Raw genomic sequence first — 13510 nt, 5'->3', positions numbered from 1 at the left:
CCCGGGGACAATGGCCCATTGGATTTCTCCCCTCATCATGAGAAACCTAAACTGCATCTGGTCTCCCAAGCAGAACATGACAAAGAGCCAGCCCTAGGCCAGGAATCCTGCTCTGACCCTGAGCATAGACTTCTCTTTCCGTGAGGGCACAAGGCAACGAGTAGCCGGTGGCGGCGGCCTGTAGAACTCAAATGCAGTCGATAGGACCACCAACGGTTCACGCTTCCTTTCCTAGCCGCGTGCTCGTCCGTGGCAGGGGACAGAAGTCCTGGCTCGACCAAGGAACCCAGAGACGGCACGCTGTCCCTAGCCTTCCCACCTGGATTGGCATCCCAGGCTCCTTTCCCAATGGCTCTTCTCCCCATGAGACGGCCACAACCCTCCACTCGAACAACGTGGCTGTACACACACACGGCAGCAAACGCAACCTCAACCTCTCCCTGCTTTCCTTTTGGGAGCCACGTGCTGGACCTCAGTTCCGATGAGGAGACGGTAGGGTTTTCTCACTCATTTTGTTCAGATTTCCAAGGAATGCATTTGTGGGGGTCATCATCGATCCAAGCACATGCTCAAACGCCGGACATGCAAAGTTGCAGATTCCACCAAGGGACGGCCAGTGAGCTGAATCATGTCAGCATACAGAAGCGGCCAGATCTGAGCCATGGGGCAGGAAATGCAGCCAGTTCTCAGGTCATCGAAGCTCACGTTCCCCAGGAAAAAGACAGAAGATGAGGCTGTAGCACCGGTTTTCAGTTCCCGTGGCCAAACCTCTAGGTTTTAGCAAAGAAGTGCCACTTACCGCAACAAGGTTTAAACCAGGATCCTCATGGAATGTGCGCCAACACCCCCGCGAGACTCCTCCTCCTCCCTTCACCAGGTATTATGGATGATACGGATGGCCCCAGGCTGCTCTGCTGCTGGGAGTCCGGCCCTGGCAGTCCACCTGGCTCGGACTGAGAGAACACACGCGTGCCTGAGGATGGTGCACGGGCGCACCGAGGGAAAGGGCGATACCATCTAGTGATGCGTGCTCTATATCCCCTCAACATTTCATTTGCTGCCCATCGTGCCTGGGTGTCCGCACGTAAATGTGAAAGCAATGTGGCGTAGACGCCTTCACGGCGTGCCGCCATCAGGACAAAGAGCCCCGCTGTCCAACAACACCCTGGCCTCGGGCCCTGCAATTCCTCTCCTGAGCACTCTCCCCTCCATCACAGCTAAAGGATGTCTTCCGGAAACCCTGAGACACGCTCAGGGCAACTGTGCCTCCTCAGACTAAGAGCCAGTGACCTTTGGGGAACACACCAACTCTAAGCACACATGGCTCCACACAGTGGACGCGCCCGGAAGATCAAGAGATCTTCCACAAGGGAAGGGCACACGGCCGAATATGACGGCCTCCACCAAAAGCGGCTCATAGGGACCCACGACAAAGGGCACGTGAGGAACACCTGGGCTAATCAAGGCAGACTCACCAGCAGGCATACTTCCTGGCCTGCTGTTAGGACAGACGACCTACCCTTGTCGTACACACAAAGGTAATGGCATGGGAACCATTACGATGCCCAACGTGGCGGGGCAAACTGTTGCAGCAATTGGGTCTCTTGCAGTGCTGCCTGGCACTTTCACACTCTGGGTCCGTCAGTGACGTGACCTCGGTGAAACCGTGAGGCCCAGGTCCTCTAGAAGCAACGTGTTACCTACAGCCGCGCAACAAGAGAACCCGGCCAACAGCCTAGACACCTGAACCGGTATGACTTCTCTGGACTGTGGCCAGGCACGCCGTACACCACAGTCTCAAAGCACCAGCGGGTGGCAGGAGAAAAGATCCCCGCACCACACATCCTCTCGGGCCCGGAAACCTGTAGCCTTTCCTTGGCAGCCGACTCCCTTTCCGCGTGGTTTTGCCCAATGGCCTCCGGGAAGGTCTGCAATCCTCAGGGACTGCTAGGTGGGCTGGGTGTAGTACCGATGCAGGGCTGTACTGAGGAACACCTTCACATCTTCAACACAGGGAGAACGTGGACAGACAGGGACAAAACACCCCACGGCCTCCAAATCAGCCCCCATGAGAAGACACCATACTGTGCCACGAAGGCAACCATTCCCTGGCACAGGGACCCGCCATGAAGTAAATTGACCAAGGAGGGGAAACAAGCGAGACACGCCACAGATGTGCTCCCGTGTTCCCTCTCTACACTTGCCTCCAAATGTCCCTGAGGGAATACCAAAAGTGTTCCCGGAAGCCTATGACCACCATCGATCTATCCACCCACCAGTAAACCTGTGGGATTAGCCAGCCATCTCTCGTGTCTTCTTCATTCGCCTTGCCCTCCTCTCTCCACCGGGATCCCAACGTGTCAGGGAAAGATGCCAGAGCCACCCCTCACCAAAGAAGCTTGCTGTGACTTATCTTCACTAAGGCATTTTCTAGCCCTTTCACACAGCACACACAAGCCAGACACAACCCGAGGAGGAGCCCTTAGCTTGGCCAACCTCCCGGTGGCAATGGCCCATTGGATTTCTCCCCTTATCAGGAGAAACCTAAACTGCATCTGGTCTCCCAAGCAGAACATGGCAAAGAAGCCTGCCCTAGGCCAGGAATCCTGCTCTGACCCTGAGCCTACAGACTTCCGTTTCTTTGCGGGCACAAGGCAACGAGTAGCCGGTGGCGGAGGCCTGTAGAACTCAAGGGCAGGCGACCGGACCACCAAGGGCTCACGCTTCCTCTCCTACCCGAATGCTGAACCGTGGCAGGGGACAGCAGTCCTGGCTAGACCAAGGAACCCACAGACGGCACGCTCTCCCTAGCCTTCCCTCCTGGATTGGCATCCCAGGCTCCTTTCCCAATGCCTCTTCTCCCCATCAGACGGCCACAAGCCTCAACTTAAACAGCGTGGCTGTGGACACCCACGGGAGCAAATGCAACGCGAACCTCTCCCTACTTTCCTTTTGGGAGCCACGTGTTGGACCTCAGTTCCAAGGAGGAGACGGCAGGGATTTCTCACTCATTTTGTTCAGATTTCCAAGGAATGCATTTGTGGAAGTCATCGTCGAGCCAAGCACATGCTCAAACGCTGGACATGCAAACTTGCAGATTCCACCACGGTACGGACAGCGAGCTGAATCACGTCAGCATACGGCAGTGAACAAAGCAAAGCCATTGGGGAAGGAAATGCAGCCAGTTCTCAGGGCATCGAAGCTCGGGTTCCCATGGAAAAGGCCAGAAGGTGAGGGTGTAGCCCCGTTGCACATGTTCCCTTGGTCAAACCTCTAGGTTTTAGGAAAGAGGTGCTACTTACCGCAACAAGGGTTAAACCAGGATCCTCATGGAATGCGGGCCAACACCCCTGTGAGACTCCTCCTCCTCACTTCACCGGGTGTCAGGGATTATACAGATGGTCCCAGGTTGATCTGCTGCTGGAATTCCTTTCTTGGCATTCCACCTGGCTCGGGGTGAGAGAACACATGCGTCCTATAGGAGGGTGCACGGGTGCACCGAGCGAAAGGGCGATGTCCCTCAGTGATGCGTGCTCTGTCTCCCCTCGACATGTAATTTGCTGCAGATCTTGCCTGTGGGTCCGCAGGGAAACGTGAAAGCAACATAGAGCTGACGCCTTCAGAGGGTGCGGCCATCAGGACATAGAGCACCGCTGTCCAAAATCCCCCTGGTCTCGGGCACTGCAATTCCACTCCTGAGTGCTCTCCCATCCACCACAGCAGAAGGATGTCTTCCTAAACCCCTGAGACACCCTCTGGGCAACTGTGGCCCCTCAGACTAAGAGCCGGTGCCATCTAGGGGAACACGCCCGCCCTTGGCACATATTCTTCCACACAAGTGCCACGCTCTTACGGGGAAGAGATCTTCCACAAGGGAAGGGGCCTTGGCCGAATATGACGGCCTTCATCAAAAGCAGCTCGAAGGGAACCGTGACAAAGGGCACGTGAGGAACACCTGGACTGATCAAGGGAGACTCACCAGTAGGCACACTTCCTGAGCTGCTGCCAAGACAGATGACCTACCCTTGGTTCACACACAGAGGTAACGACATGGGAAACATTCTGAAGCCCAACGTGGTGGGGAAACCCTTGCAACCAAATGGCATGGGAGCCATTCCAATGCCCATTGTGGCGGAGAACACCATTGCACCAATGGGGTCAACTGCAGTGGTACCTGGCACATTCACACTCCGGGCCCGTCAGTGACGTGACCTCGGAGAAACAGTGAGGCCCGGGTCTTCTAGAAGCAATGTGTGACCCACAGCCATGCAATTAAGAGAACCCAGCCAACAGCCTAGACACCTGAACCGCTATGACTCGTCTGGCCTGTGGCCAGGCACACCGGATACCACAGTCTGGATGCACCAGCGCGTGGCAGTGAAAATGACCCCCGCACCACACACCCTCACCCGCCTTTAAATCTATAGCCTTTCCTTGGCAGCCGACTCCCTTTTTCCGCATGGTTGTGCCCAGTGACCTCCGGGAGGAGCTGCAAACCTCAGGGAAAGCTACGTGGGCCAGGTTTAGTAAAGATGTTGGGCTGGACTCAGGAACACCCTCACACCTTCAACACAGGGGGAACGTGGACAGACAGGGACAAAACACCCCACGACCTCCAAATCAGCCCCCATGAGAAGACACCATACTGTGCCACAAAGGCAACCATTCACTAGCATAGGGACCCGCCATGAAGTAAATCGACCAAGGAGGGGAGAAAGGCGGGACAGTCCACAGAAGTTCTCCCGTGTTCCCTCTCTACACGTGCCTCCAAATGCTCCTGAGGGGATATCAAAAGTGTTCCTGGAAGCCTATGGCCTCTGTCAATCTGTCCACCCACAAGTAGACATGTGGGCTTAGCCAGCCATTTCATGTGTCTTTATAGGTAGCCTTGCCCTTCCCTCTCCACCGGGATCCCAACGTGTCATGGAAAGATGCCAGAGCCACCCCTCACCAAAGAAGCTTGCTGTGACTTATCTTGACTAAGGCATTTTCTAGCCTGTTCACACAGCACACACAAGCCGGAAACAACCCGAGGAGGAGCCATCAGCTTGGCCAACCGCCCGGGGACAATGGCCCATTGGATTTCTCCCCTCATCATGAGAAACCTAAACTGCATCTGGTCTCCCAAGCAGAACATGACAAAGAGCCAGCCCTAGGCCAGGAATCCTGCTCTGACCCTGAGCATAGACTTCTCTTTCCGTGAGGGCACAAGGCAACGAGTAGCCGGTGGCGGCGGCCTGTAGAACTCAAATGCAGTCGATAGGACCACCAACGGTTCACGCTTCCTTTCCTAGCCGCGTGCTCGTCCGTGGCAGGGGACAGAAGTCCTGGCTCGACCAAGGAACCCAGAGACGGCACGCTGTCCCTAGCCTTCCCACCTGGATTGGCATCCCAGGCTCCTTTCCCAATGGCTCTTCTCCCCATGAGACGGCCACAACCCTCCACTCGAACAACGTGGCTGTACACACACACGGCAGCAAACGCAACCTCAACCTCTCCCTACTTTCCTTTTGGGAGCCACGTGCTGGACCTCAGTTCCGATGAGGAGACGGTAGGGTTTTCTCACTCATTTTGTTCAGATTTCCAAGGAATGCATTTGTGGGGGTCATCATCGATCCAAGCACATGCTCAAACGCCGGACATGCAAAGTTGCAGATTCCACCAAGGGACGGCCAGTGAGCTGAATCATGTCAGCATACAGAAGCGGCCAGATCTGAGCCATGGGGCAGGAAATGCAGCCAGTTCTCAGGTCATCGAAGCTCACGTTCCCCAGGAAAAAGACAGAAGATGAGGCTGTAGCACCGGTTTTCAGTTCCCGTGGCCAAACCTCTAGGTTTTAGCAAAGAAGTGCCACTTACCGCAACAAGGTTTAAACCAGGATCCTCATGGAATGTGCGCCAACACCCCCGCGAGACTCCTCCTCCTCCCTTCACCAGGTATTATGGATGATACGGATGGCCCCAGGCTGCTCTGCTGCTGGGAGTCCGGCCCTGGCAGTCCACCTGGCTCGGGCTGAGAGAACACACGCGTGCCTGAGGATGGTGCACGGGCGCACCGAGGGAAAGGGCGATACCATCTAGTGATGCGTGCTCTATATCCCCTCAACATTTCATTTGCTGCCCATCGTGCCTGGGTGTCCGCACGTAAATGTGAAAGCAATGTGGCGTAGACGCCTTCACGGCGTGCCGCCATCAGGACAAAGAGCCCCGCTGTCCAACAACACCCTGGCCTCGGGCCCTGCAATTCCTCTCCTGAGCACTCTCCCCTCCATCACAGCTAAAGGATGTCTTCCGGAAACCCTGAGACACGCTCAGGGCAACTGTGCCTCCTCAGACTAAGAGCCAGTGACCTTTGGGGAACACACCAACTCTAAGCACACATGGCTCCACACAGTGGACGTGCCCGGAAGATCAAGAGATCTTCCACAAGGGAAGGGCACACGGCCGAATATGACGGCCTCCACCAAAAGCGGCTCATAGGGACCCACGACAAAGGGCACGTGAGGAACACCTGGGCTAATCAAGGCAGACTCACCAGCAGGCATACTTCCTGGCCTGCTGTTAGGACAGACGACCTACCCTTGTCGTACACACAAAGGTAATGGCATGGGAACCATTACGATGCCCAACGTGGCGGGGCAAACTGTTGCAGCAATTGGGTCTCTTGCAGTGCTGCCTGGCACTTTCACACTCTGGGTCCGTCAGTGACGTGACCTCGGTGAAACCGTGAGGCCCAGGTCCTCTAGAAGCAACGTGTTACCTACAGCCGCGCAACAAGAGAACCCGGCCAACAGCCTAGACACCTGAACCGGTATGACTTCTCTGGACTGTGGCCAGGCACGCCGTACACCACAGTCTCAAAGCACCAGCGGGTGGCAGGAGAAAAGATCCCCGCACCACACATCCTCTCGGGCCCGGAAACCTGTAGCCTTTCCTTGGCAGCCGACTCCCTTTCCGCGTGGTTTTGCCCAATGGCCTCCGGGAAGGTCTGCAATCCTCAGGGACTGCTAGGTGGGCTGGGTGTAGTACCGATGCAGGGCTGTACTGAGGAACACCTTCACATCTTCAACACAGGGAGAACGTGGACAGACAGGGACAAAACACCCCACGGCCTCCAAATCAGCCCCCATGAGAAGACACCATACTGTGCCACGAAGGCAACCATTCCCTGGCACAGGGACCCGCCATGAAGTAAATTGACCAAGGAGGGGAAACAAGCGAGACACGCCACAGATGTGCTCCCGTGTTCCCTCTCTACACTTGCCTCCAAATGTCCCTGAGGGAATACCAAAAGTGTTCCCGGAAGCCTATGACCACCATCGATCTATCCACCCACCAGTAAACCTGTGGGATTAGCCAGCCATCTCTCGTGTCTTCTTCATTCGCCTTGCCCTCCTCTCTCCACCGGGATCCCAACGTGTCAGGGAAAGATGCCAGAGCCACCCCTCACCAAAGAAGCTTGCTGTGACTTATCTTCACTAAGGCATTTTCTAGCCCTTTCACACAGCACACACAAGCCAGACACAACCCGAGGAGGAGCCCTTAGCTTGGCCAACCTCCCGGTGGCAATGGCCCATTGGATTTCTCCCCTTATCAGGAGAAACCTAAACTGCATCTGGTCTCCCAAGCAGAACATGGCAAAGAAGCCTGCCCTAGGCCAGGAATCCTGCTCTGACCCTGAGCCTACAGACTTCCGTTTCTTTGCGGGCACAAGGCAACGAGTAGCCGGTGGCGGAGGCCTGTAGAACTCAAGGGCAGGCGACCGGACCACCAAGGGCTCACGCTTCCTCTCCTACCCGAATGCTGAACCGTGGCAGGGGACAGCAGTCCCGGCTAGACCAAGGAACCCACAGACGGCACGCTCTCCCTAGCCTTCCCTCCTGGATTGGCATCCCAGGCTCCTTTCCCAATGCCTCTTCTCCCCATCAGACGGCCACAAGCCTCAACTTAAACAGCGTGGCTGTGGACACCCACGGGAGCAAATGCAACGCGAACCTCTCCCTACTTTCCTTTTGGGAGCCACGTGTTGGACCTCAGTTCCAAGGAGGAGACGGCAGGGATTTCTCACTCATTTTGTTCAGATTTCCAAGGAATGCATTTGTGGAAGTCATCGTCGAGCCAAGCACATGCTCAAACGCTGGACATGCAAACTTGCAGATTCCACCACGGTACGGACAGCGAGCTGAATCACGTCAGCATACGGCAGTGAACAAAGCAAAGCCATTGGGGAAGGAAATGCAGCCAGTTCTCAGGGCATCGAAGCTCGGGTTCCCATGGAAAAGGCCAGAAGGTGAGGGTGTAGCCCCGTTGCACATGTTCCCTTGGTCAAACCTCTAGGTTTTAGGAAAGAGGTGCTACTTACCGCAACAAGGGTTAAACCAGGATCCTCATGGAATGCGGGCCAACACCCCTGTGAGGCTCCTCCTCCTCACTTCACCGGGTGTCAGGGATTATACAGATGGTCCCAGGTTGATCTGCTGCTGGAATTCCTTTCTTGGCATTCCACCTGGCTCGGGGTGAGAGAACACATGCGTCCTATAGGAGGGTGCACGGGTGCACCGAGCGAAAGGGCGATGTCCCTCAGTGATGCGTGCTCTGTCTCCCCTCGACATGTAATTTGCTGCAGATCTTGCCTGTGGGTCCGCAGGGAAACGTGAAAGCAACATAGAGCTGACGCCTTCAGAGGGTGCGGCCATCAGGACATAGAGCACCGCTGTCCAAAATCCCCCTGGTCTCGGGCACTGCAATTCCACTCCTGAGTGCTCTCCCATCCACCACAGCAGAAGGATGTCTTCCTAAACCCCTGAGACACCCTCTGGGCAACTGTGGCCCCTCAGACTAAGAGCCGGTGCCATCTAGGGGAACACGCCCGCCCTTGGCACATATTCTTCCACACAAGTGCCACGCTCTTACGGGGAAGAGATCTTCCACAAGGGAAGGGGCCTTGGCCGAATATGACGGCCTTCATCAAAAGCAGCTCGAAGGGAACCGTGACAAAGGGCACGTGAGGAACACCTGGACTGATCAAGGGAGACTCACCAGTAGGCACACTTCCTGAGCTGCTGCCAAGACAGATGACCTACCCTTGGTTCACACACAGAGGTAACGACATGGGAAACATTCTGAAGCCCAACGTGGTGGGGAAACCCTTGCAACCAAATGGCATGGGAGCCATTCCAATGCCCATTGTGGCGGAGAACACCATTGCACCAATGGGGTCAACTGCAGTGGTACCTGGCACATTCACACTCCAGGCCCGTCAGTGACGTGACCTCGGAGAAACAGTGAGGCCCGGGTCTTCTAGAAGCAATGTGTGACCCACAGCCATGCAATTAAGAGAACCCAGCCAACAGCCTAGACACCTGAACCGCTATGACTCGTCTGGCCTGTGGCCAGGCACACCGGATACCACAGTCTGGATGCACCAGCGCGTGGCAGTGAAAATGACCCCCGCACCACACACCCTCACCCGCCTTTAAATCTATAGCCTTTCCTTGGCAGCCGACTCCCTTTTTTCCGCATGGTTGTGCCCAGTGACCTCCGGGAGGAGCTGCAAACCTCAGGGAACGCTACGTGGGCCAGGTTTAGTAAAGATGTTGGGCTGGACTCAGGAACACCCTCACACCTTCAACACAGGGGGAACGTGGACAGACAGGGACAAAACACCCCACGACCTCCAAATCAGCCCCCATGAGAAGACACCATACTGTGCCACAAAGGCAACCATTCACTAGCATAGGGACCCGCCATGAAGTAAATCGACCAAGGAGGGGAGAAAGGCGGGACAGTCCACAGAAGTTCTCCCGTGTTCCCTCTCTACACGTGCCTCCAAATGCTCCTGAGGGGATATCAAAAGTGTTCCTGGAAGCCTATGGCCTCTGTCAATCTGTCCACCCACAAGTAGACATGTGGGCTTAGCCAGCCATTTCATGTGTCTTTATAGGTAGCCTTGCCCTTCCCTCTCCACCGGGATCCCAACGTGTCATGGAAAGATGCCAGAGCCACCCCTCACCAAAGAAGCTTGCTGTGACTTATCTTCACTAAGGCATTTTCTAGCCTGTTCACACAGCACACACAAGCCGGAAACAACCCGAGGAGGAGCCATCAGCTTGGCCAACCGCCCGGGGACAATGGCCCATTGGATTTCTCCCCTCATCATGAGAAACCTAAACTGCATCTGGTCTCCCAAGCAGAACATGACAAAGAGCCAGCCCTAGGCCAGGAATCCTGCTCTGACCCTGAGCATAGACTTCTCTTTCCATGAGGGCACAAGGCAACGAGTAGCCGGTGGCGGCGGCCTGTAGAACTCAAATGCAGTCGATAGGACCACCAACGGTTCACGCTTCCTTTCCTAGCCGCGTGCTCGTCCGTGGCAGGGGACAGAAGTCCTGGCTCGACCAAGGAACCCAGAGACGGCACGCTGTCCCTAGCCTTCCCACCTGGATTGGCATCCCAGGCTCCTTTCCCAATGGCTCTTCTCCCCATGAGACGGCCACAACCCTCCACTCGAACAACGTGGCTGTACACACACACGGCAGCAAACGCAACCTCAACCTCTCCCTACTTTCCTTTTGGGAGCCACGTGCTGGACCTCAGTTCCGATGAGGAGACGGTAGGGTTTTCTCACTCATTTTGTTCAGATTTCCAAGGAATGCATTTGTGGGGGTCATCATCGATCCAAGCACATGCTCAAACGCCGGACATGCAAAGTTGCAGATTCCACCAAGGGACGGCCAGTGAGCTGAATCATGTCAGCATACAGAAGCGGCCAGATCTGAGCCATGGGGCAGGAAATGCAGCCAGTTCTCAGGTCATCGAAGCTCATGTTCCCCAGGAAAAAGACAGAAGATGAGGCTGTAGCACCGGTTTTCAGTTCCCGTGGCCAAACCTCTAGGTTTTAGCAAAGAAGTGCCACTTACCGCAACAAGGTTTAAACCAGGATCCTCATGGAATGTGCGCCAACACCCCTGCGAGACTCCTCCTCCTCCCTTCACCAGGTATTATGGATGATACGGATGGCCCCAGGCTGCTCTGCTGCTGGGATTCCGGCCCTGGCAGTCCACCTGGCTCGGGCTGAGAGAACACACGCGTGCCTGAGGATGGTGCACGGGCGCACCGAGGGAAAGGGCGATACCATCTAGTGATGCGTGCTCTATATCCCCTCAACATTTCATTTGCTGCCCAACGTGCCTGGGTGTCCGCACGTAAATGTGAAAGCAATGTGGCGTAGACGCCTTCACGGCGTGCCGCCATCAGGACAAAGAGCCCCGCTGTCCAACAACACCCTGGCCTCGGGCCCTGCAATTCCTCTCCTGAGCACTCTCCCCTCCATCACAGCTAAAGGATGTCTTCCGGAAACCCTGAGACACGCTCAGGGCAACTGTGCCTCCTCAGACTAAGAGCCAGTGACCTTTGGGGAACACACCAACTCTAAGCACACATGGCTCCACACAGTGGACGCGCCCGGAAGATCAAGAGATCTTCCACAAGGGAAGGGCACACGGCCGAATATGACGGCCTCCACCAAAAGCGGCTCATAGGGACCCACGACAAAGGGCACGTGAGGAACACCTGGGCTAATCAAGGCAGACTCACCAGCAGGCATACTTCCTGGCCTGCTGTTAGGACAGACGACCTACCCTTGTCGTACACACAAAGGTAATGGCATGGGAACCATTACGATGCCCAACGTGGCGGGGCAAACTGTTGCAGCAATTGGGTCTCTTGCAGTGCTGCCTGGCACTTTCACACTCTGGGTCCGTCAGTGACGTGACCTCGGTGAAACCGTGAGGCCCAGGTCCTCTAGAAGCAACGTGTTACCTACAGCCGCGCAACAAGAGAACCCGGCCAACAGCCTAGACACCTGAACCGGTATGACTTCTCTGGACTGTGGCCAGGCACGCCGTACACCACAGTCTCAAAGCACCAGCGGGTGGCAGGAGAAAAGATCCCCGCACCACACATCCTCTCGGGCCCGGAAACCTGTAGCCTTTCCTTGGCAGCCGACTCCCTTTTTTCCACATGGTTGTGCCCAGTGACCTCCGGGAGGAGCTGCAAACCTCAGGGAACGCTACGTGGGCCAGGTTTAGTAAAGATGTTGGGCTGGACTCAGGAACACCCTCACACCTTCAACACAGGGGGAACGTGGACAGACAGGGACAAAACACCCCACGACCTCCAAATCAGCCCCCATGAGAAGACACCATACTGTGCCACAAAGGCAACCATTCACTAGCATAGGGACCCGCCATGAAGTAAATCGACCAAGGAGGGGAGAAAGGCGGGACAGTCCACAGAAGTTCTCCCGTGTTCCCTCTCTACATGTGCCTCCAAATGCTCCTGAGGGGATATCAAAAGTGTTCCTGGAAGCCTATGGCCTCTGTCAATCTGTCCACCCACAAGTAGACATGTGGGCTTAGCCAGCCATTTCATGTGTCTTTATAGGTAGCCTTGCCCTTCCCTCTCCACCGGGATCCCAACGTGTCATGGAAAGATGCCAGAGCCACCCCTCACCAAAGAAGCTTGCTGTGACTTATCTTGACTAAGGCATTTTCTAGCCTGTTCACACAGCACACACAAGCCGGAAACAACCCGAGAAGGAGCCATCAGCTTGGCCAACCGCCCGGGGACAATGGCCCATTGGATTTCTCCCCTCATCATGAGAAACCTAAACTGCATCTGGTCTCCCAAGCAGAACATGACAAAGAGCCAGCCCTAGGCCAGGAATCCTGCTCTGACCCTGAGCATAGACTTCTCTTTCCGTGAGGGCACAAGGCAACGAGTAGCCGGTGGCGGCGGCCTGTAGAACTCAAATGCAGTCGATAGGACCACCAACGGTTCACGCTTCCTTTCCTAGCCGCGTGCTCGTCCGTGGCAGGGGACAGAAGTCCTGGCTCGACCAAGGAACCCAGAGACGGCACGCTGTCCCTAGCCTTCCCACCTGGATTGGCATCCCAGGCTCCTTTCCCAATGGCTCTTCTCCCCATGAGACGGCCACAACCCTCCACTTGAACAACGTGGCTGTGGACACACACGGCAGCAAACGCAATGTCAACCTCTCCCTACTTTCCTTTTGCGAGCTACGTGCTGGACCTCAGTTCCAATGAGGAGACAGTAGGGTTTTCTCACTCATTTTCTTCATATTTCCAAGGAATGCATTTGTAGGGGTCATCATCGATCCAAGCACATGCTCAAACGCTGGACATGCAACGATGCAGATTCCACCATGGGACTCCCATCGAGCTGAATCATGTCAGCATATGGAAGGGGCCAGAGCCGAGCCATTGGGGCAGGAAATGCAGCCAGTTCTCAGGTCGTCGAAGCTCATGCTCCCCGAGAAAAGGCCGTAAGGTGAGGGTATAGCCCCGCTGCACAAGTTCCCGTGGTGAAACCTCCAGGGTTTAGCAAAGAAGTGCTGCTTACCACAACAAGGGTTAAATCAGGATCCTCATGGAATGCACGTCAACACCCCAGTGAGACTCCTCCTCCTCACTTCACCGGGAATAACGGAT

The 13510-nt window shown here is 55.7% G+C and overlaps 6 non-coding genes across 6 annotated transcripts; all 6 read right to left on the bottom strand.

Annotated features, from left to right (window-relative positions):
- Positions 1–467: 467 nt before the first annotated feature.
- LOC117311321 (small nucleolar RNA SNORD116) lies at positions 468–559 on the bottom strand. Its single transcript, XR_004525535.1, has one exon. It is a non-coding gene; the product is annotated as a small nucleolar RNA SNORD116 (small nucleolar RNA).
- A 2409-nt stretch (positions 560–2968) lies between these two features.
- On the bottom strand, positions 2969–3060 carry LOC117311341 (small nucleolar RNA SNORD116). The gene has a single exon (XR_004525554.1). It is a non-coding gene; the product is annotated as a small nucleolar RNA SNORD116 (small nucleolar RNA).
- A 2466-nt stretch (positions 3061–5526) lies between these two features.
- Positions 5527–5618, bottom strand: LOC117311320 (small nucleolar RNA SNORD116). Its single transcript, XR_004525534.1, has one exon. It is a non-coding gene; the product is annotated as a small nucleolar RNA SNORD116 (small nucleolar RNA).
- A 2409-nt stretch (positions 5619–8027) lies between these two features.
- LOC117311340 (small nucleolar RNA SNORD116) lies at positions 8028–8119 on the bottom strand. Its single transcript, XR_004525553.1, has one exon. It is a non-coding gene; the product is annotated as a small nucleolar RNA SNORD116 (small nucleolar RNA).
- Positions 8120–10586: 2467 nt separating this feature from the next.
- Positions 10587–10678, bottom strand: LOC117311319 (small nucleolar RNA SNORD116). Its single transcript, XR_004525533.1, has one exon. It is a non-coding gene; the product is annotated as a small nucleolar RNA SNORD116 (small nucleolar RNA).
- Positions 10679–13087: 2409 nt separating this feature from the next.
- Positions 13088–13179, bottom strand: LOC117311363 (small nucleolar RNA SNORD116). Its single transcript, XR_004525574.1, has one exon. It is a non-coding gene; the product is annotated as a small nucleolar RNA SNORD116 (small nucleolar RNA).
- Between the last annotated feature and the right edge of the window lie 331 nt (positions 13180–13510).

This window comes from Tursiops truncatus, chromosome 2 (assembly GCF_011762595.2).
Source record: "Tursiops truncatus isolate mTurTru1 chromosome 2, mTurTru1.mat.Y, whole genome shotgun sequence".
Taxonomy (NCBI): Eukaryota; Metazoa; Chordata; class Mammalia; order Artiodactyla; family Delphinidae; genus Tursiops; species Tursiops truncatus.
Note: the sequence above shows the minus strand (reverse complement) of the source record. Positions and strands in the feature narration are given on the sequence as shown.